Source organism: Scophthalmus maximus, chromosome 17 (assembly GCF_022379125.1).
Source record: "Scophthalmus maximus strain ysfricsl-2021 chromosome 17, ASM2237912v1, whole genome shotgun sequence".
In the NCBI taxonomy this organism is placed as follows: domain Eukaryota; kingdom Metazoa; phylum Chordata; class Actinopteri; order Pleuronectiformes; family Scophthalmidae; genus Scophthalmus; species Scophthalmus maximus.
In genome coordinates, this window is record NC_061531.1 from 2,617,688 (window position 1) to 2,638,299 (window position 20,612).

Consider the following 20,612-nt stretch of genomic DNA (forward strand, 5'->3'; position numbering starts at 1 on the left):
CAGCATCTGAGCCCAAACCATGAAGAGCTTTCTGCTGTCGAACAGTTTGAACTGCTGCTCCTTTGGAACCATATTGAGAAAAAAAATGCATCATTTCATAATAATTTGTTTCATTCTATTGTGGTTTACGTCAAATCTGCGGTGGGGTCACAATCCTGCTGCAACCCAGACGCTTCGTGTTTAAAACATCGTGAAGTCCTATCAAGGATTGAATATTAGTAATTCCATTGTCGTGACTCATGATTCACACACACATATATATTATATATATATATATATATATATAGTGTGTGATGATGCCGCCGCTTTTTGTTACAGCAGCGCTCATATCCGTTAGATGTGAGTGATAAATCTGCACTTCCGCGGCCCGTGTGACTGTTGCCGGGGCATTAGGTCCGTGAACGCGTATTGATACCACAGTATTAACAGTTTTATCCCAATTGACAATTTCTCTTCGTGACAAGCCTTCACCAAACTAAAAAAAAAGAATTAAAATAAGGCGCAAAACAGGAAATGGAAGCGTCGCCACACAGTGTATGCTCTTTAGCTCATTATGGCTCACCTTATATTCATCATCATGCAGGCTACATATAAAATACATGCCGTCACAAATCCAGAATGTGTTGCAAAATATGTATTTAAGCACGCAGCTTTACAGCATTCTGAAGATCACGTCAATTCATTCCAAATATGATGTTGCCAAGCAGTGCACATCCATTAGTAAAGAGACAAAAGCTTTTGGCCAAAATGTGTGAGGACACATGTAGAGGATGGTAAATCACAGTAAACCACTCAGTTTAAAGAGCAGCATGAGTTAAGTGTAAACACTGATTGTAATGCACGTGCACTGCAGCCCACCAGGCTCTCTCCCATGCAGGCTTTATAAGGCCAACAACGCTGAGGAGATCAGACGTAAGACATGACTCGATCAATGTCCTGACGTGTCTGACAACAGCACAGTTAAACTTCACTGTGCAGACAGGCAGGTTCCGAACACGAGCCCAATATGTATATTTTCATTTCATATAGTCATGAATCATGAATTAGCTAAAGAGCGCATGCATGAAAACAAAATTTTGATACGCAAATGGTATTGCTTACCAATTACCAATTCCAGGGGCCAATCAAAATCAAGCGAATTTGACTGGCCTCTTCACATCAACTCCCGAGAGGCCGCGGACGTCTCTGGTGCAACTCCAAAAATATATATACATACATATATACATATATATATGTATATATGTATATATGTATATATATATATATACACATTTCAAAAAGCGGCCGTGCGCGTGCTGCCATGTCTAACAGATTTACGAGCCGCAGTAAAAGGTAAGATGTCGAGGCGGGGTGAATCCATCTCTGTCTCTGACTCACTGTGTCTCCTCTTCTCACACCAGTCCTTAAAAACAGTAGTAATAATACTAATAATACTAATAACAACGATAATAATAATGATAAATGTATTTTTTTTCTCTAGTGATGTAATGAGTAACTACTTAATCACGCCTCGGACACTTTAATTCTATGGCCATTCTCCATCTTAACAAAGAGACAATTTCAGTTTCTCTTTTTATTCAAAGCTCAGTTAATCATTAAAGAAGAGGAAGAATTTGCCTTGTCTTAATCCATCAAGCACCAGGACCCCCCCCCCCCCCCCCCCCCCCCCACACACACACACACACACACACATCACTCCAACTATAGCCAACTGGCTTTCTGTATCAGGCTCATAACGTGTAAAAGAAAATACACATCCGGTATCCACATGTGAATTATCAATAAAGGTCAACAATTGCCATGAGGTGTTCAAGTCCAGCATCAAATCCTATCTTTCCTCTGTTGTCAGACATATCTATGGCGGTGGTCTGCTACCACATAACTATAATGGTAATAATAATACAAATAATAATATAAAATGTATACAGAGAAACGCTTCTGTATTTTTATTACCCCAGCCCATCATCAGTTGGGATGTTGTTGGCTACTGAAATGACAAGTGTGATTGCGTGTGTGCGTGCGTTTGCTTGGTGTGTGCGCACGTGTAACCGCTTTTGTGTGCGGCTGTGCCAAGTTTGCGGAGCTGCTCCGCGTTGCTGTCGTCGGGCCGTTCCCCAGGTCTCGGCTGCGACTTATCTCAGCTGCAGTTTCACACTGTGATTGCCATAATTTATGGCCGTCATTACGCACGCCATCATCACCGCCGCGAATGTTTGATTTCCATCTCGTTGTGGGTAAAAATGTTCAGAGAACCGCCCCTGTGCTCCGCGTGCAACTTTAAACCAGCCCCAGTGTTTTTCTTTCTTTCTTATGCATTACAAAAAAATAGCCTACCGCCAAACTGTTTAACTGATGATAAACCTTTAAAGCGACATCCGTTTCCCTTTTGGTAATTATTTGTTTACTAATCTTACTTTGTCATGCAAAATATTATATATATATATATATATGTATTCATATATATATTTTAGAAACAACCAAATCCAAAGTGGCCAACTGCGTGTATGATCCCATCTATGATTGGCTCTGACTCTCTGGCCCAGTTTTTCCAAACAGGCTGGATGTATATATATATATATGCATAATTTAGAGCGAGTTTCGTCTTAATGCGCACTTTACTGTGTGGAAAAAGAGCTTCGGTATTTTCAGCATCTCCACCCGAGGGCAGGTGCCGTGCTGTTCTATGTATTTATTTTATATTAATTTATTTATATCTCTTATTTGAGCCCCCTCCTCGTGCTCCTGTAAGGAGCAGCCGCATGTCTCCAGGCGGTTGCGGCCCATTGTTTGACCTTGAAGTGTTTCTTGGGGTTCAGCCCCCGACCCGGCCTCACCAGCCCCGACACTATTTCTCGCGGAGGTTCGTTCTGCCGGCGGCGGCTCGAGCTCTGGAAACCCTCCATTGTTGCGGCCTCGCTACGGGGGTTGTAGTCTCTCCTGTCTGCACTCACACGCACACTCTCTCTCTCTCGTTCCTTCTTCTTTGTGCCTCCTTAATATCTCTCTATCTGTGTCACACCTCTCCATCGCTGTTTGTAACAGCTCTTTTTGCCTCCCTTGCTACCTGCCTGCCCTGAAAACAAACGGCCACATCACAGCAGTCACCTAAGAACAATTCTGTCCAAATCAAATATGACATTCTGATTCATATAATCACGGCTGTGGATGAAGAGCTCGACTTCGTCTGTTTTCATTTCCATGCGGGACATTAATTGTTATAGTCAAAGATAATAATCCGCCGTGATTCATTTCGACGGACACAGTTTGGCTTTTGAGTCTGTGCGGCTGTTAAATATTAAGATGAGTTCCGGGACGTGCCGAACATGACTCGGAGCGGGAGAAAACCAAGTCTCCTCCTGCGATCATCGAACATTTCCTACCTTGCTGGAAACGGATCCGTTGAAATATGAGCCGGGACAGTTTGAGGAATCCCCCCCCCCCCCCCGCGCTCTGCCGAGTAACGGCGGACTGAGGCAGAGATGACAGTGAGGAATAACGAAGAAAGAATCTGAGGCGTGCAGTCATTTTTTTTAAAAAAGGGAACCGAGTCGGTGACAATAATCTTTTATCGGTCCCCCCTCTCTGTTATAGACCTATACCCCTGCTTTACTTCACGCACATCATGCACACTGGCTCCAAGGGAGGAGGCTGAAAGGTGAAAACAAGTTCTCTCTGAGAGTTTTATCATTTCCATTTTTTTTTTCAAATATTCAACTCATACAGAAACACTGCTTCACGCAGCACTCAGGGTCCCACAAAGTAAAAGGCGCACAGATTCACCCCACCACCCCCCAGCCCTCCGCCCCGACCAGCACGTCACGTGATTCATTAGATTATTATTGGCGAGGTTAAAGAATAGATATGTTGTCGTACAACGGTAAGGCACGGTGCTCCTCCTGTGTGTGTGTGTGTGTGTGTGTGTGTGTCTGACGTGGGAAATTCAACTGTCCTTTCAAAAAAAAAGATTACAAGCCCCCCTATAGCAGCGGAGAGGGGGGGGGGGGGGGGGGGGGGGGGGGGGGGGGGGGAGAGAGACGGGGAGAAGAGGAGTCACTGGGAAGCGCCAACAGAGAGAGAGAGAGAGAGAGAGAGAGAGAGAGAGAGAGAGAGAGAGAGAGAGAGAGAGAGAAGGGAAGAAAATAGAAAAGAGAGAAGGAGGCTGCAATAAAACAAATTTGGACGGGCGCGCGTCTTGCGGGTCGCTGTGGACACCGTGAGTACTGCGCAAGGAAGGAAGGAAGGCAAGGGACTGCACGGGGGAAACGACCACGCATCCTCCTCCTCATCTCCGCCGCGGCGCGCCGACCTGCGCCCGAATCCTCTCTCACTGAATCATAGGCTATTTTAACACCGTGGTAAATATGCGCCCCTTCCAAAAAAAAAAAAAAAAAATACCCATCTTCCATCGTGTTGTCTCATATCGTGCATGTTGCTGTTCAGTGTTGTTTACACATGACCCCCCACCCGTCATCATCATCATCAGCCATTGTTTATAGGTTGAAGCGGTGCGAGCCAGGGAGAGGGAGGGAGAGAGAGAGCGAGCGTGGAGCAATGCGATGTTCGCCGGTGGCTGTTTATAGTTTGAGAAGCACTTATTCTCCTCCATCGTTCTCCCACCGCCTCCTGTCGTCCTCCACATCTCTCTCTATCTGCCTCTGTCTATCCCTCACCCTCCCTCTCTCTCTTTCCCCCTCTCTCTCTTCTTCTTCTTCTTCTTCTTCTTCTTCTTCTCCCCCCCCCCCCCAGCTTCAGCCACTTCTCTTGATTTATAGTGAGGCGGGGTGTCAGCGTGCGGCCGGGGCTGCCATTGTGTGTTTGTGAGGGAGTGCTGTTGTTTATGGCGGTGGCCGCGATAAATCATCGCTTCCCTCCGCTGTGGGAAGACGGTCGGGGGAAAAATGACGGTCGATGGACCGATGATGCACCGGAACTAGGAAGCACAGGGAGAAGGAGGAAGGGATCTCACAACACACTCCTCTGTCGGCTCTCTTCCCGACTCTCCTCCTCCTTACCTGTATCTGCCTGTCTGTTCCTCCATTCCCTCACACGCGCTCCTCCGCTCCCCCCACCCATCTCCTCCTTTACACTTGATTATAACTCGGGGTGTTTTTCCTTTTTTTCTTACTCAGTGTGACAGTAGCTGGCTGTTGCTCTGGCTCTTGAATTACTGCGGCGACCAATTAACGGGAGATTTGTTTTAAATTTGGCACACCGGGCGCGCCTGCGCCCCCGTGAAATCTCATAAAACACGACCCGCCGTCAGGAAAATCTCATCTATCTAGCCAGGAGGTGTGAGTGAGTCCAAGTAGCTCGGCCAAGGGAGCTGAAGCCCTGAGAGCTGTATGGTGCTGGTTCGACTCCATGGATGGCTGGAGTCCGGGCCCTGCTTTGAACTGATATGCTGTCCAGGGAGACTCAGCTTGTTATTGACATTTATTATTTATTCATGTCACCAAAACTACCAGTTCATTGTTATAGGCTATATAGTAAAAAATAGGAGAAGGTTTGTGCCATGATGTGATTCATCTGCTGCTGCTTCTTTTAGAGGAGAGCAGTGTTGTTTATATGCTGTCCATTTAAGTGCACGCTTCATTTTTTATACGTTTTTTTCATCCCCTCCATATGTTTTCTTTGGATGTTTGCTGGAGCCGAGCTGGGCGCCATTATTCATGTCAGCACTCGGTGTCTCTGCTTTTCCTCAAATCCTTCACCGTGAATCAGACCTTCTTCTCCTTCTTCTTCTCTTTAATAAGATGCAGAGATGGATACCCGTCCCCCCACCACACACACACACACACACACACACACACACACTCCTCCTCTCTATGTTCATACCCAAATATCTCATTTCCAAATTAAGTTGCATTCCGCACATTAACAATTCTTCAGTAGATACCCATTTTTATTTGTTCCCATTGGCAGCAGCAAGTGTGTGCGAGTGTGAGTGTGGAGGCGGGTGGCGTTAAGAGTAACCTCATAACGCACAGAAGATGACTTATGCGGTGTTGTTGTTATGTTTTTGTGTGAAGCCTGCTAGTAATATATGCAAAGTATCATCAAATAATCCAAATGCAATGTATGTCGTCACATAATTGTATTATATACACACAACATCACCTTACAAGGCAACTGTTTATGTTGCTGTAATAATAATACTAATACTAAGAATTGTACAAATAATAATAACGAGACCCCTAAAACGTAAATTTTATCATTTTTTTCACCGGTTCTGATGCGTGGGCAACGTTTTAGAACTTGGGCCATACTACTACTACTACTACTAATAATAATAATACTACTAATAATAATAATAATAATTACACACACACACACACACACACCCCTGTCTCTCGGCCATCACTAGTGTAAACCTTGGTGTAACCAAATTAGAGCGTCTTGGCGGCTTCCCGTCACATGATCTTGGTAGAAGTAGCAAGAGGCAGCGCTTTTCAAATTATGTATTCCTTCAGACCGCTGCCGTGTCAGAAACAATATCCCGGCTCATTTCTGTGGACAGAAACAGACGGAGAGATAGAGAGAGGGGTTGGGGGGGGGGGGGTGACAAGATTTCTTCCCTCCCTTTTTCATATATATTTATATATCTCGACCTCATATCTGATTTGGATGTCATGGAAGCGTCAGACGCACACTTGCAAAGTGAAGCCGCCTGCCGCCGCTGCGGTCAGGGTGGAAAATTCAGGAGGGAAGCACACTGACCCGTTACAAATGAACCAAGCCGCAAATTCCGAACCAACTGCTGCGTTCAACTAGTCCTCACGGCGAAGAGGACGCGGCCCGCGTTTATCTTATCTTATCCCGGAGCATCTGTGCACTGTTAAGTGTGTTTTGTCTGGCAAGATAGTCCTCACATCGAAACCCTAGCAGAAAGAGTTCAAATATTTGAAAACGGTGTTGAGAAATGATATCACTGGCCGCCTGACATCCATTACAGCTGCCGCCGCTACCCGAGCTGCAGGAGGGGGATCTGAGCCCCCGTGAGGCCTCGCCGCAGTCCCACATCTCTTTGCTCGCTGCTTCGCTGAACACAGTTCAATCCTGGCCGGGCTGCTGCTGCACCCTCCGCCTGCCATTGATCCACACGAGGAGAACATGGTCGGTTGTTATGTGTGAAAAATGCAGGTAGCGTGGATTGGCCAGCTCGACATGTCAATGTCAACACCGAAACATTGTGTGTAAGGCGTTCTAAGCTCATTGTGACGTCAGGAGAATAAAGGAAGCACGCGGAGACGCATTGTTTCTGTGCACGTTGCCGCGGGCCATTGCGCGGGTTCTTCTTTATTGTGTGATCGTAGCATTTGGTTGAACTGGAGCTAGAGTCATTTGTGTGGGGGCGACTTGTTAGAAAATTCTGGTTCAGGCTTTTTTTTTAAGAATGGTGCATTTTTCATAGATTGTTATTAAGTCCCTTGTGAATTTGACTGCGCTGCAGTTTGGAACGAAGCGTTCTGCGCACTTAAAGTCAGCAAGGGGAAAAATAGAGTCTTTACCGCAGATGTATTATTGGCTGCTGATTTAACCCGATCACTAACCCCTTAAATCAAACAGAAACCTTGTCGTAAATCTCGGTGCAACATTCGACATCCGGCTCCGTGGTCTCCCATTACTACTTGCATTGGTGTGGACACTGAACAAAATTAGGCTGATACACACCAAATCGGCACAAATCTCTTTCTATGCACCGGGATTGAAACATCCTTTCTTTGCATGTGGTCAAATACAAGGTCGGCGAGAGACCCACGCGTCTGGAAGAGATGTGAAAGCGAGCAAGCACGCGGACAAGTGCTCACACAAGGGAGCATCTTCCTACACACGACTGGCTGTGGCAGCCATATTGTCTTGCACGCTTTTTTCTTTGTCTTATTCAGCCCACGTAAAAAAAAAAACTAAAAAAACAATTCTGATAACGTTTACAATACATTTTCAAGCTCCCCTGCAATCATTCTAAAAATTGCAGAGGAGAGAAAAGCTGTAAAAAAAAATTTTTAAAAAAGGAGTGAGAATAAATGCAACGAACAAAACAGCAGTCTGTTTTTCAGTGGCATTGGGAATGTATTTCATATCCATAAGACTGGCGTTCATCGCTCCGATCCGCCCTGAGCAAACCTATAAAAAGCCGAGGAGTTAATTTTACACCACGGATTTACGCATAAAATCGTCTCTTGAGCACATAAGCGATCTTCATTGTCTCGCTGAAGTTTATGTGAAAACGTAAAAAAAAAAAAAACGTGGGAGCGATGAATGACAGCAGGTTTTTATTTTTATTTTAAAGAAATGGAGCAATTTCTTCGAAAACAGTCAAACATAAATCAGAGACGCGTGCGGCCTCATAAATCAGCCGCCGCTGGACGTTAACAAGCCAAAGATTTAAGTGCGGGGAGTAATGTTAACAACATCAGTTAACGTGGGCTTAAATCAACCAATCAAGAGGGAATGTTTTAGAAAAGGTAGAATAAAAATAGCAATATTAATACTAACAACAACAATAATAATAACGTTTTCAAGTCATTGTACTCATGTTACAGACATTTGTGTTATTAGGATTATGATTATTATGATTATTATTATTATTATTATATTGATATAAAAATAATAGTAATTACTCGTTGTAGTAATAGTGATATAGGACCTAACGCATGAACATTTGCATCTCTTACAGGCTGCAGAGATCCAGTCTCGTTCTCCTCGCACTAGATATTCCCTCGCCTGGCGCGCGGTGATCGGCCGTTCGAAAAAATCAGTGAATCAGTGCGACGCCTTGCGCTAATTTATAATCGTCACACATTCGAGGCTCGTAAAAAGGTAGCGACTGAAATCGTTTCCGGAGCTCCACACCTTGCGTCAGCCGGCCGGAGAGCAGCAGCATGCGCCGGGGCGATAAGAGAGACTCGAGCTGCTGAGCCGGAAACGTTTCCACGAGGAGGGGGACCGGGCGCGAGAAGTCTCCGCGCTCCGGTCTCCTTTTTTATCAAAGCAGGGACAGACGAGAAATAACGTCGGAATAACGAGCGCCTCGACGTAATTGAACTACTATCTTTCTCTTACCCCACCTCCTCTGCCTCGCTTTATCTCGCTCTCAGTGTGTGTGTGTGTGTGTGTGTGTCAGTGAAGGCATGCGTGTGGGCAGTTAACACTAATACCCACAGAAAGGAGAGAGAGAGAGAGAGAGAGAGTGTATGTGTCTCTGAGATTTATTTCATCTTCACTGTTGGGCAGTGACTAACGGGTCAGAGTTACCACCGGGACAGGGCCGCTCAGGACAGACAGAGTTACAGTCATGTCCCGTCTGGCCAGTACTTCCCACATCCCGCCTGTAGGCTGACAAGCTACATTTTACTATAATCAGTCAATTTTAGTCAAAGCCACTTCGAGTCATCTCGCTCAACACAGAAACTGTCCTGTTTGTGTTGCTAATATTGTCCTTCCTGGGATTTTGGGGGCCCTGCAGACCTACACGTTTAAATGAATAACTCAACTGCCGTGGCATGCTCGAGTTTGGGGTCATCATTTAGAAGGAGGTTGGAATCAGATATAGTTGGGTTATGATTTATTTCATTCATCGCCTTCACAAATCTGACGTTTCGCTAGTTTGCGTGTAGATGAATGTGAGGTATTGTGTGTAGCCGACTGAATGCTGGACAGGCCCCTCGGCTGTGTTCTACCAGTGAGTGTGTAAACAAGCCCAGTACCGCCGGAATCACTTCCCTGTGCGGATGCACACAGGTCAAATCACAGCGGAATTTCTTCTCTCCCCTTATTTCACCTCGCCTCCCCCTCAGCCCCCTTCCTCGTCCTCCTTCTCCTCTGATCTCTCGCTGTTTGACGCCATGTAATAACCAACACCTGGAACCTCGGACACGCAGGTCACGCTGCACTTCGCTAACCCCCTTGTTGCACCCCCTCAACCAGACCCTCCGCAACTATATTGAGCAGCAACAAGAACCAGAACCACCTCGCCCCCCTCTGCATCTGCCCAGGATCTATCGCCCCGTCTAGCTGTCAGTCAGCAGCGCGGTTCAGAAACAGTTCACGGTGTCAGTTCGCCATATCTCGGGAAGAAGGAACAAGCCGGACGTCCAACGGTGCGCCCGCTGTGTTTTTAGGGTAAAGTAGCACTGCGAGCCCCAGACCGAGCAGCCCCCGTCTGCTTGTGTGCTGTGTGTAGGCTTTAATTGTTGAAGCTTTGTGGGCATGTTGCAGAGGCGTCTCAGTTGATGCAACAGCAGCAGAAGTGCAGCAGGTACGCGGTTCACACGTCGGGTTCAACTGGCACGGATGTTGTTTTACTGCCATTTTGAACCAGACTGCACGTTGGGAAAGAGCCGCATGCACCGCCGCGCCGACTGCGCGTAATTACGCAGTCGGAATCAGCGAAGAATACGTCCAATGGTTTTTCCAACAAGGGATTCTGTGCTCCTCTGTTCTCCAGCCGGTGTGTCCGTCCATGTCCAAAAAAAAAAAAACACTGCATCCAGTGGGAAGGAAACCAAAACGCGCCGGCAGCAGCAGGCCAGGAAGGAGAGACGCCGACAGACAGCAGGTACGGTCTGCTGGGATGTTCCTCGCTCAGTGTCCCCGGTGTGTGTTCCCGAGGGCGTCCCCCGTCCCACGCACACCACCGCTCGACATGTCATTAATTATCTGTTGTGTGACCGTGGTCGCTCTCGAACTCGCAGAGGCATATGCAGGGTGTTCCCGCTTTCAAGCTCCACTGCTCACCCCCAAACTTGTTTTCCTTTTTCTGTGTGAAGCAGCGGAAGACCGATGCCTCAGAATAGTTAACAGACAAGACGGCGAGGGGGGCGCCTCGCCATTATCTCTCTCTGTCCCTCTGTCTCTCTCCCTCTTGCTCTCCTCACTGCGGCGTGGACAGCAGAGAGGTGTGCGCCCGGTCTCTGTCTGTGAGGGAGAGAATGAGTCGGAGAGAGTAGCCACCTTACGGCTAGGTGTAAAGAGAGAAGATGCATGTTAGAGCCACGCCGTGATTTATGATAGTGTGAAGAGATTGCTTACTCAAGAAGCCGCCCACCCCCATCTTCCTTTCTCTCTTTGCCTCTCTCCAATTCCGCAAATTGTCATGTCCTTTTACCCCGCCCCCTAGACCACAAACACACAGCAAATGGTCCAACAAAAAAAACACTTTTTTTATCTTAACCACATCTAAGCAACAAGCAGTTACAGAGTGGTTGTGAAAAAATGTGCAATGAGGACAAATTTTGAATTATTTCGAAATGGAAGTTATTGTTCCACAATAACTATGATCAGCACGTACACTGACTTTGTTACATCAGCCACATGTAGCATGTAATTATATTTAATTATATTTTTAATTAAACATAACTTTACCAATTAGCCGCCAGGTCCAAATTCTCCTTTAGATTTCCTTACTTGAACGTGTTATCAATTTTCAGACTTGTTGCTGTTTATGTACTGATCTGTAGACTGGCCGTCATATGGTATGGTTATGTTTTCATCAGCACAGAACAGAATACCCTCAGTCCTGTACGGCAACGAGCATTACTGCATCATCAGAAGGGAAAGGGAAGCATTTTGTTTTGTGTTGTTTTGTGTTGTTTCGTGTTGTCAGTTCACAAAGCTCACTTGACCTTGGCGGTTTCCACTTGCTTCCAGGTACAGAGACTCTAAAGTCATGAGAAAACCCACAGCCGCTCTGACACAGCCACGATCAAATGGATTTTTTCATACATCACTGACAAACCACGGGGCAAAGCAGCCATCAGAGTAAAATGTTGGGGGCAGGCGCGCCTAACACTGTCACAGTGTATAAAGGCTGACAGCTCTGGCCGGGATCCATACAGCCGCTCGGTCCTGCTCTAACAGGCTTAATAGCACAGGCCTATCTGCTGCCGGGCCAAGTGGCCTGATTATATTACAATCACTGGCTTCTTATCCTCCTCCCTGTGTCACAAGAGGAGCATGTTGTTAGGAAATGGATACCGGCCTGTTGTGCTGGTTCAGGTTGTTCAACACTCAGCGTAATGAGGCCTCAAAGTAGTATAATAACATCTCAGGAAAATCCATTTTTAAGGCTCTGCCAAACCAAAGATTCTGTTACTGCAGTCCGTGTGTGCACTGGCACACCGGTGCTGGGAATCTACCTGTTCTGTGAGCAACACGCAGCCACAGAGGCCGACTGTCCTGAAAAACGACATCCATGTTTGGACAAACAGCTGGGTACACAATGACAAACCCCCTGGAAAAACATATTCTGCCACTGGACAAATTGACTGGCATAGCTGTAAACTGAACCAACTCACTTTTACCAGAAAGGAGCCACACAAACACATGGCCTGTTGCTGTGCCTTTCACTGGAGGTTCCAGCTGTGTTGTTACACATGGTGACATGTGTTGATACTAACACTTTTTCCCTCAATATTCCATTAATATGCTCATCAACATAAGATTTTAAGAGGCCCATAGAAGGAACATCTCTTTTGTTATTGAACAAGATGAAAGCTTTTGGATCTTTAAAAAAAATCACAATCACACACACGCACACGCACACACACAAACACACACACACACACACACACACACACACACACACAAAGCACACAAAGCACACAAAGCACACAAAGATAAATATCTGCTGTTTAAAGTCTGTTTCGGTTTATTGCCACACTTCAGTATTTAGATGTTACACATGCTGACACTGCCTTTGGGTTGAAATGCAATATTTAAAGTAAAGTCTGTCAACTTTATCTTAATATTAGGAGATTGTCTACCCTAAACACTCACACATGCACACACACACACACACACACACACACACACACACACACACAAACACACTCACTCACACATCCATCCCTCTTCATCCGGCCTGACAGACTTGGTTAGCAGGGCACTTTTCACCCCCCCCCCCCCACACACACACACACACACAAACACACCTTCCTTTAAAACCCCAAAGCACTACCACCCCCACCTATCTGTCTCTCTCTCTTCCTTCTTCTCTCTCTCCTGGCATCAGGGCCTTCTTTGAGCTTCAGGTTAAAGATTAGTATCTCTGATAAAGATTAACTCAGTGTCAAAGGAAGGCGCTGATGGCATGAGCTTGTGGTTCTGGGCTGCTGGTGACACGGGGTCGAACTGTTCGGGGAGATGGGCAACACCCGCCTACAGTGAGAGAGAGGTGGAGGCTCTGGCCAGAAAATGGCTGGCTCGCCAGAGAAGATTAAACAATCTTGTAATGCAACATAGCTGGTTACACTTTGGTGACTTGATTTTGGTACAAAGTGCAGCCACAAAAGCATTGTTTGGTTATTTTCCACTGAATATGAATGTAAATGTGTTTGGTTGACTGCACAAGACCTAGGGCTGTTTGAACACATGGACGTAGAGGTTACCATTGGAATAAGGTTATTTTCTGCTAATGGAAAAGGTGTTGTAAAGACAGTACTTTTGGTTTGGAAGAAGAAGAACCCAACAGACATTCTCAGCTTTGAAGCTCCTCTCCCTCCCCCAGTTCTCCTCTTGTTAATAATTTGCTGAAGACTTAAGTTCAGCTCTGATTGTTGGTGCGTGCCCCCCGGAAACTCTTGCGAAACCGTGAACCGTGAACCAAATTTATCTTATTCAGCAGAAGCCTGTGGCTTAAACAGGGTTGCAATGGGCCTTTTGTACACAGCGTGAGTATAAAGCCTGGGTCATGCATCTACAGCCAGGAGCAACAGACTTTATAAGTAGAAGATCTGTTCAGATCTGATGAGCCTGAGCCGGAACAATGGGAGGCGCATCATAAGAGCAAGACCTATGGCATTTCTTAATATGCTTCCGCTGGCATCCTGCTGCTGTACAGATGTAAAGATGTTGCTCAGAATGTTTTGACCGGAGGTTGTGTCATTCAGACTGGTCGTGAAATGAAGAGTCTTTAATGTGAACTCGCAGGGACAGGCAGCTCAAATGAAGCTAACTAAAACTACAACCAAAATAAAAAGGAAACTGTGCCGTGCCATGGTCTCAGAACTGTCCACATGAACTGTGCCGTGCCATGGTCTCAGAACTGTCCACATGAACTGTGCCGTGCCATGGTCTCAGAACTGTCCACATGAACTGTGCCGTGCCATGGTCTCAGAACTGTCCACGAAAAAAATGCTCTTTGGCTGATATGTTAGTGAAGTTTCCAAGTTGTTAACGCTTGACAAACCATGCACTTCAGATGATTTTGCTGCTCTAGATTTGTACAAGTGTAGTTTACTGAGAACTATGTAAATGGAACAGTACGTGAGCAAAAAAAAAACGTTTGATAAACAAAGTGTAAAGGGCCATGTGAGGCGTCTTCCTCTCTCTCGGCTTGTCCATAAGGAGTGTGATTATATCTGCCATGTGAAAAGCGGTGTTGAAACATATGTGTCATCCGCCCAGAGCAGGAGGGGAGGAGATGAAATGTGTTGCGGGGCTCCATTTTTGTTTGTCGTCGCTCGCCCATTTTGGCGGGACAGCGTCTGTGGCTCGCAGAGATGCTGCATGGCCGTTCGACCTCATTACACCTCAAGGGAAGCTTCCAATGGACGTGATGAAAAATGTCTTTTCAGGGAAACACGTGAGGATATTGACTGACTCTGGTGGGGGGGGGGGGGGGGGGGGGGTGAAAGACAGAAGTTTACAGACAAAATGTATTTAATGTAGACAAATCATTAGATTGAAAAACATTTTGCATGCGACCTGAACACAATGGTTATTTGAACACAAGATATTTTTTAAGGTGAAACAGCCTTTTAAATGTGGACAATTATGTTTAATTGTTTTCACATGGAAACAAACGTGTGTGTCAAAAGGGGCACATGTCTTCTGAATTCATCAAAAATTAAATATATTTTGCATTGAAGTGCGACCAAAAAACTGCGAGTTCAGCTTTAAAGAGTAGCAGAAACTAAATGGAATTCTAACTATAGATCTTTTGAAAAGAATGTAAGTGGTCAGAATCCCAGTGATGCTGCAGCACATGGTCAAATTTGATTCTCTTGGGGGTGGAGGGGACTTTGATCAACAGAGAGGTTGTTTAAGGCCAAGGGATTTTCAAGTTATCATAAGTGTTTTTTTAATTTCATTTTAGCTTCCAAGGTTCTATTCATGCTCGCTCGTCAGTAGATTAAATTTGTAATGTAAAGATGCAGTTTTTAAGCACCCAACAACAGTGGAATGTATTAATGTGTGTCCTGTAACCTTTTAACTAATTACACTGGAATCATTCATACGCCAACATGCTCACGTGTGAGTTTCTCGCCCCACGTCACAGGTAATGTTAGGTTGGAGAGGTGTCACGGTTATTTTAAGTTTCTATTCGCTTTTGTCTGTTCTGTTGTCATCTTAAAGTAACAGATAGATTCCTTATAGTTTGAAACTGACATTTAATTTTTTGTAAAAAAAAACAAATTACATTTTCAGGAAATATAAGTAACTGTGCAGATTTATGGAATCGAACATAAAATAGTAGATGACAAGGGGATTCTGGGCACGTGGGTTCATCATTAAAGAACTGAGCCATCGCTCCTCCGGGTCAAAGGTCACTGCTGGAGTGCTGTGCAGCAATATGTCACTGTGTGAGCGCTTCCGTGAGGGTTTTCAGTTCCTGTGGTAATACCACAAGCAACTTCCTTCTTCCGAGCTATTCAAGCCGGTGAGGCAGCAGATACTGATATGTTGAACATGTGTTGGTGTTTTTGTGGCTGTAGTTGTGTGTTGCGATTGGATCAAAGTCCAAAGACGATTATAAGGGCAAAAAAAAAAACAACAAGCAAAAAGCCAGGCAGCTGTTCATTCACATCCAGCACACAGTCTTTGATAAACCTGGTGAGCATGTCAAGATGTTTCTGAAAATGACCATACTGCATGTGTGTGTGTGTGTGTGTGTGTGTGTGTGTGTGTCGGGGGCCGGCACCGTCAGACCAGGCAGAGATAAGAGCAGAGAGAATACTGATAAAGTTTGTTCAGAATATGTGAGACTTAGGGGAAAAAGCTGATGGCGTAAAAAGAAAGGAAAGACAAAGAAAGAAAAACTCAAACCAAAAGTGCTCTTTTGAAGAAGCATCAATTTTATTATCTTCACCACTGTTTGAATCTCATTGAATTACAAATAAACCACCGGATTCAGATACTGTAGGTTTCTTTTCGGAGCGTATGAAGTTGGAGCAAGGATCCTTGAATCGTTCAGCCTTTGCTCCACACATCCACCTCTCAGTCAGTCTGTAACCATCTGCACTGACACACCCGCTGTTGCTTCCCTGAACTCCTGCAGGATATCTCTGCTACTTCTGACCCTTTTTTCCCAAGCTTTCACTTCATCAACCGTGAGAAAAGAAAACCCTCTACCTTGTTTTTCTTTGGACCCCCCCCCCCCCCCTCTCTCCCTTCCCTAGCCTCCTCTTGCTCTCAGACATTTGGCTCATCAGCTGTTCTGGGGCTCTGGAGGGGCCTCCTCCCTTTGTCTCGGCCTGTGGGCTAGCCGGCTAAGCTAGTCGGCCCCTTCATCACTTCGGGGCCAACTTTAGACTAGTCCACTCCTGCTCCGAGGCTCCAAATTTACGACTAACCCGCGGGGCTGAGGGTGGGAGGGGACACACACACACACACACACACACATGGAGGACTCCCCGGCCGGTGTTGTGATGGCGATGGACGGCAGCCAGAGCTGTGAGTGAGTGAGTGAGTGCACGGAGGGAAACAATAAATAACTTTATAGCAGAGAAGCGGCGGAGGCAGCGGTGGTACGGGCTGGTACGGGGAGGTCGGGGGATCCTTGCTGGTGATTTATGTGTTCGGGGGGGAAGCTGTCAGGAGCAGAAACAGGAGCAGCCGGAGATTTTTTTTTTTTTTTTTTGATTCCTGCACTTTAATAATCGCAGCCACTATGCAGCAACGCGGACAGAGCTTTTCATCCTGCGGTCGTGGATGCTATTATACAATTATACAACTCATATATATATATATATATATATATATTTATTTTTTTTTGATTTTTTTTTTTGGTCTTTTTAAAAAAAGCAAGGAAATGTTGATAGCCGCATGCAGCAGTGGATGGATGTATATTTACCTCTGGATGTGTGTGTGTGTGTGTGTGTGTGTGTGTGTGTGTGTGTCTGTGTATTGGGCCGGGCACGAGGACACCCGGGCCCCGCATCATTCTGTGACCGCGTTGTGAGCTGTTCTGTCTGGGCTTTGTGGATGTAGAGCCACCGCAAACTGCTGCTCGTATTACTTTGATTATGTTTATGTATATATATATATATATATATATATATATATATATATATATATATATATATATATATATATATATATATATATATATATATATCTTTGTGTTTGGTGTCTAATATTATATAAATTATTTTTCAAACATGCGAGGTTGAATCCGTTTTACACGAGACAATGACGGTGTTATCATTTAGTCTATTTTATTTAATTTTTTTTAAGAATGACACCCCCCAAACACAGACAGGCTTTACTATTATTTCCGTCTTATTATTTTGTGCCAGCTTCATGAGCTCATCTCCGCAAAATTGCTCCCAATCAATAATCTGGATTATTTCCCATCTCTCCGTCCGCACGGGGAGCAGCGCCGTTTTTCCACGTTAAACGTTAAAGACTTTCACTTTATAAGATAAGAGATTCCAACATTTTTCCACGCATGCAGAGAGAAAACATGGTAGACCTATTAGGGTGTGTAATATGATAACCAGAATCAATAAGCATCTGAGATCACTTCCACCCGGCCCTCGGCCTCCCCTTCTCCCCGCTCTTATTACTTTTATTCCGGGATTTCAGCGGGAATCATTTAACCTGTCAGCGGTCTCTCCTGTCGCGGCCGCTCGATAGACTACAAGAGGTCTGTGCTCTGTATCGGATTTTTTACCAAGACCTTTTGATTCCATCTCTCTCTCTCTTTCTTTCCTATCTTTTCTCACCCTCTATCCCCCCCCCCCCCCCCCCCCCCCAACAAACACACACACACACACACTGTGTGTGCTGCAGTTCTTAGGAGCTTTCTGGAAGCCGTTTTCCTCCATCAAGACATTGGGAAATAGGAGAAAATCTTTCGGTGAGTTGACTCCTTTATTTTTTGCTCTTCTTATTCATGTGATGCTCGGCGGCCTGGAGTCTGTACTGTGACCCACCGACAAGCTGTGGACAATTCGTTTAAGACCTCGTGATCGTGAGTTAATGCGATTCCTGTTCATTCAGATGGATTATTTGATGAATTAAATATTATTCGAAGAGAGTGGATCATATATATTTATTAATCTATTTATTTGTTCCTGGAAAAAAGTAGTTTCAAGTTTGTCCCCACCGTTATGTTTTCAATCTTAAAATAATCCCCCTAATGTTCTACACTTTTATGTTATTATTATTATTATTATTATTATTATTATTATTATTATTATTATTATTATATTTCCATTCAGATTAGGCCAAAGTCTTTCAAATACGCCGTTTGCCAAATCAGTGCAGACTCACTGCTAACTCTGATTTTTAAATCAAATCACTGTGGAAACACGTAGGTCGTTTTGCTTTTAATTAACTATTTCATTTTAATTCTTGATCTTTATTAATCGAATGAAATTCGTACAAAGGTGCAGCTCAATTCTTGCGAAATAATCTGTGTGTGTGTGTGTGTGTGTGTGTGTGTGTGTGTGTGTGTGTGTGTGTGCGTGTGTGTGTGATGCAACATAATGTAATGACGCGCTAATGTAATATCATGCAGAGGTGTGAGGGCCGCAGGTTAGAATCGCAGCGTCAGGGTCAGTTCATCACTTGATGAAGACAGTTATTAAAACAGCGCGTTGTACCCGCAGTGACGACACTGATGCTGACGCTACAAGTCATACTGGCGTCCGAGCAGCAGCATCTCACGGCTAACAGCTCCAGCATCCCCTCGCACACTATAAGGGAATAAACGGTTTAGCATTTACTTCATTAGATATCACATTTAGGAGTTGGCCTTTGCTGCAGCCCGGTGTTTCCATTCCACGCATGTCAAGCTGTGTTGAAAACGTCATTTCATATCTCGTATAGTCAGAGGAAATTCCTTAGTGTCATCTCCAGTGGCCTACATGTATGATAGTCCCAGAGGGGGGAAAAAGGAAAGAAGAAGAAAAAAAAATGGAGAGAGGATTTCCATGGCTCTGCAGGGCACAGCGTTTCAGTTGTGAAACCCAATATCCGTGACTCAATCCGAAACACGGAGGCGCCGATGCGCGTCTGCCATCCAAGGAAAATAAAGAATAACCGCCATCCCTTTACAAGCAGCGGCGTGCTTTCACAAGTCAATACATACATGTAATCCTCACTGCCTGGTTCTGCAGCAGCTCCCCCACTGCCCACGCCCTGGCTCAATGGAAAAAAAGAACGATAGAAAGAAAGAAAAACGTGGACAAAAAAAAAGAAAAAAAAAAGAGCTGATCAGTGGTTTGGTTAATGAGTAATGAGGTTTTTTTCAGAAGAAGTTAGCAGATCCCTCCGTCCGCACACAAAGAGGCCGGGAGGGAAAGTTGCAGTCGGACACATTTCAGGGCTCCCACACCTTCCCACCTACACGGAGCTCATCCTCGCATTTCAGCAGCCCACAGCGAATGCTATCTGTTTTAAAGTTGGGCTGTTTATACACACGCGCGCGCGCGCGCGCGCACACGCCCACACACACACACACACGAGCGCGCGCGGCTGGGTGCGAGAGAACTCATAAATCTTACGTAGCCATAAACGACAGAGGTAGCGTCCTGAATAATAAAAATACAGTGAAGTGGGAGAGCGAGCTATAGAGACAGCGTGTGTGTGTGCGCGTGTGTTTGTGTGCGTGCGCGCGCACCTTCATAGTTTCATTTCCACCTCGCTCTCACCTCTCTGTTTCTCACTCCCTCTGGGCTTTCTTGTCACTCTTTTTTCTTCTTCTTCTTCTTCTTTTTCGCCTCCTTCACCTTTCACTCCACACGTTGTTGCGCTTCCCCGTGTTCCTCCCGCGTGCGTCAAAATGGAAACACACCAAAGAAACATTAGCTCCTGTTTTCTTTCTCTTTAAAACACCCGACGGGGGAGACGTCATTAATATACCCTTTTCTTGTGTTTGTTATTTGCCTTTTTCTCTGTGCATGAGCAGAGGGGCAGAGGAGGTGTAGACGTTTGAACAATACAGAATACACGTCTGGTGTCTACAGGGGAACACGGAATATGGTTTTCTGGAAGGACTTTTGGAGAGGAAAGAAAGTTCAAAGTTAAATTGAGCCATGGCTAAAAGGTGATTGCGTCGGACTGTTGTCTGTGTGCACCATGACCACTTGGACAACTGGGCCCGTTCGGAGAAGTCACAGGCCTAGTGCCGTGTGGCCCCTGCCGAGGAGAGACAGAAGAAGAAGTCTCAGACCAAATCAAGACGCTGTTGGAAATCCACATCTGTTGACCAAAGGAGAGAGAGAAGAGTAGGAACGAAACAAGAGTCTACAAAATATGGAACTGCCACCCCCCAAACACGGTTCTCGATTGTATTTAAAGTTATTCCGAAGTTTGTCTGCAGAAATTACGCAAACAGAACATCTATTTTTTTTTATTTTTTTTTATTTTTTTGAAGTCACATT

At 45.3% G+C, this 20,612-nt stretch overlaps 1 protein-coding gene across 7 annotated transcripts in view; it reads left to right on the forward strand.

Annotated features, from left to right (window-relative positions):
* Positions 1–20,612, forward strand: part of hoxb3a (homeobox B3a) — a 61,210-nt gene that overhangs the window by 27,859 nt on the left and 12,739 nt on the right. For 2 of the 7 annotated variants that reach the window (XM_035616282.2, XM_035616281.2), the window contains exon 4: positions 18,016–18,082. The exons of 1 other annotated variant lie outside the window; for it this stretch is intronic. The gene's annotated coding sequence lies outside the window, so the exon portion shown is untranslated. Of the gene's footprint in view, positions 1–4,144; positions 4,356–9,235; positions 10,559–16,060; positions 16,675–18,015; positions 18,083–20,612 lie in introns of those variants that run through there. 4 more of the 7 variants (XM_035616288.2, XM_035616285.2, XM_035616286.2 and 1 more) reach the window with 4 other exon arrangements.